Consider the following 3,544-nt stretch of genomic DNA (forward strand, 5'->3'; position numbering starts at 1 on the left):
GCTGGAGTGCAATGCCATGATCTTGGCTCACTGCAACCTCAGCCTCCTGGGTTCAAGCAATTCTCCTGCCTCAGCCTCCCAAGTAACTGGGATTACAGGCACCCACTACCACACCCGAATAATTTTTGTGTTTTTAGTAGAGACACGGTTTCACCATGTTGGCTAGGCTGGTCTCAAACGCCTGACCTCAGGTGATCCACCCACCTGGGCCTCCCAAAGTGCTGAGATTACAGGTGTGAACCACTGTGCCTGGCCATGAGTATCTTTTTAAAAAAAATCTTGTTCACTTATTTGTTAACTTGTTATTTGTTTGCTCTCTTTAGACAGAAAGCTTAACAAGAATAGGGACTTTGTCTTGTTTATTCATGCTGGACTAGTGTTTGGCACATAGCAGTACTTAATAAATATTTGTCAAATGAATGAATAGATGATGAATGAAAGAATAGACAAATTCATGAGCGTTTTCATATTTGTCACCTTTATCCCAGAGATTTCATGCCAAATGTCACAAAGGCTAATGTAGGTTCAACAGTTCTCTTGGTAATCTTATCAGTAAACATAGGCCAAATGAGTCATGATTTAAGTTATCTGGCTTGGCACTAAATTGCCAGATCTCCACTTCACTTAAGTTACGTAGCTCAGTTTGACAGAGCAATCTAATAAGTGTGCAAATAAGGTTTTAATACAAAAATGAAAGATTAGATGTGATTTTGTGATTTAGAATAGACAAATCCTTTTCAAAAGTATTTATTTCAAACCAATAGCTAATATGATAATTGCTAGCAGGAAAATTAAAAAAAAAAAAAAAACACTAAGGCAGAAGGCCCATTCTTCCCATTTTTAAAATACTGATTTGAAAGTTCTAACCAATACACTAAGATAAGAAGAAGAGGCGGGTAAACAGACATGGCCGGCGAGGGAGACCAGCAGGACGCTGCGCACAACATGGGCAAACACCTGCCGCTCCTGCCTGCAGAGAGTGAGGAAGAAGATGAAATGGAAGTTGAAGACCAGGATAGTAAAGAAGCCAAAAAACCAAACATTGTAAATTTTGACACCAGCCTGCCAACATCACATACATACCTAGGCGCTGATATGGAAGAATTTCATGGCAGGACTTTGCACGATGACGACAGCTGTCAGGTGATTCCAGTTCTGCCACAGGTGATGATGATTCTGATGCCTGGACAGACATTACCTCTTCAACTTTTTCACCCTCAAGAAGTCAGTATGGTGCGGAATTTAATTCAGAAAGATAGAACCTTTGCTGTTCTTGCATACAGCAATATACAGGAAAGGGAAGCACAGTTTGGAACAACAGCAGAGATATATGCCTATCGAGAAGAACAGGATTTTGGAATTGAGATAGTGAAAGTGAAAGCAATTGGAAGACAAAGGTTCAAAGTCCTTGAGCTAAGAACACAGTCAGATGGAATCCAGCAAGCTAAAGTGAAAATTCTTCCCGAATGTGTGTTGCCTTCAACCATGTCTGCAGTTCAGTTAGAATCCCTCAATAAATGCCAGATATTTCCTTCAAAACCTGTCTCATGGGAAGACCAGTGTTCATATAAATGGTGGCAGAAATACCAGAAGAGAAAGTTTCATTGTGCAAATCTAACTTCATGGCCTCGCTGGCTGTATTCCTTATATGATGCTGAAACCTTAATGGACAGAATCAAGAAACAGCTACGTGAATGGGATGAAAATCTAAAAGATGATTCTCTTCCTTCAAATCCAATAGATTTTTCTTACAGAGTAGCTGCTTGTCTTCCTATTGATGATGTATTGAGAATTCAGCTCCTTAAAATTGGCAGTGGTATCCAGCGACTTCGCTGTGAATTAGACATTATGAATAAATGCACCTCCCTTTGCTGTAAACAATGTCAAGAAACAGAAATAACAACGAAAAATGAAATATTCAGTTTATCCTTATGTGGGCCGATGGCAGCTTATGTGAATCCTCATGGATATGTGCATGAGACACTTACTGTGTATAAGGCTTGCAACTTGAATCTGATAGGCCGGCCTTCTACGGAACACAGCTGGTTTCCTGGGTATGCCTGGACTGTTGCCCAGTGTAAGATCTGTGCAAGCCATATTGGATGGAAGTTTACAGCCACCAAAAAAGACATGTCACCTCCAAAATTTTGGGGCTTAACGCGATCTGCTCTGTTGCCTACAATCCCAGACACGGAAGATGAAATAAGTCCAGACAAAGTAATACTTTGCTTGTAAACAGATGTGCTAGAGATAAATTTATCTAACAAATTTGTTATTCTAAAATCAGATCTGCTTTGGAAATTATTGCCTCTGATACATACTTAAGTAAACACAACATTACTTGGAAAAAAAAAAGAAGAAGAAGAAAGACAGGATATAACTATTTTAAAGTAGAGACAAAATTCTCTTTATAGACAATGATAATCTATCAGGAAAACTTAAGATAACTTTTTTAGTGGACTAAGGATGGAATTAAACAAGGTACAGTTATAAAATAAACAGATAAAAAGTGATAGCTTGTAGAGCAGCAATAGTTGCTTAGAAAACACAAAGGCCAAAATATAGCTAAAGAATTACCGGGAGGCCAGGCACAGTGGCTCGTGCATGTAATCCCAACACTTTGGGAGGCCAAAGTGTTGGGATTAACTTTGAGCAGATCACTTGAGGTCAGGAGTTCAAGACCAGTCTGGTCAACATGGTGAAACCCCATTCTCTACTAAAAATACAAAATTAGCCAGGCATGGTGGTGTGTAGCGGTAATCTCAGATGCTTAGGAGGCTGAGGCAGGAGAATCTCCTGAACCCAGAAGGCAGAGGTTGCAGTGAGCCAAGATTGCACCACTGCACTCCAGCCTGGACAAGAGAGCAAGACTACGTCTCAGAAAAAGAAAGAAAACAAAAGAAATTTATTAATGTTTCTATACCAACTATAGGTTTTTCTTTTCCTAAGATCCAAACATGGCATTAATTTTAAACTGAGGAATATAGCTATGAATTTTAATTTAATATTTATTTTCCTATGAAAAAGCCAATCTTATCACTTGTTCATTCAGCTAATATTTATTCTCCTCCTCTATTTATAGTTCTGTACCAAGAACTACAGAGAAAACAAAGAGAAAAGAAAAAAACATTGTCTCTGCTTTTAAAGATTTTACAATCCAGGCTGGGTATGGTGGCTCACGCCTGAAAATCCCAACACTTGGGAGGCCGAGGCAGCTGCTCACGAGTTCGAGACCAGCTTGGGCAACATGGCGAAACCCTGTCACTACTAAAAATTAAAAAATTAGCCAGGCCTGTTGCTGGGAACCTGTGATCCCAGCTACTCGAGAGGCTGAGGCAGGAGAATTGTGTGAGCCCAGGAGGTGGAGGTTGCAGTGAGCTAAGGTCATGCCACTGCACTCCAGCCTGGTCAATAGAGCGAGACTCAATCCAAAAAAAAAAAAAAATTACAATCCTGTTGGAAAGAGAAATTGTAACATATGCATGAGAAATGACTAGGAAAACATTTCTGACAACAATATGCATTACTTATTACTGACAAAAAT

At 39.6% G+C, this 3,544-nt stretch overlaps 1 pseudogene across 1 annotated transcript; it reads left to right on the forward strand.

Moving 5' to 3' along the window:
- Positions 1–902: 902 nt before the first annotated feature.
- Positions 903–2,286, forward strand: LOC100410782 (protein cereblon pseudogene; annotated as a pseudogene). The gene has a single exon (XR_013529616.1). The product of XR_013529616.1 is annotated as a protein cereblon pseudogene (transcript).
- The last annotated feature ends 1,258 nt before the right edge of the window (positions 2,287–3,544 follow it).

This window comes from Callithrix jacchus, chromosome 19, assembly GCF_049354715.1.
Source record: "Callithrix jacchus isolate 240 chromosome 19, calJac240_pri, whole genome shotgun sequence".
In the NCBI taxonomy this organism is placed as follows: Eukaryota; Metazoa; Chordata; class Mammalia; order Primates; family Cebidae; genus Callithrix; species Callithrix jacchus.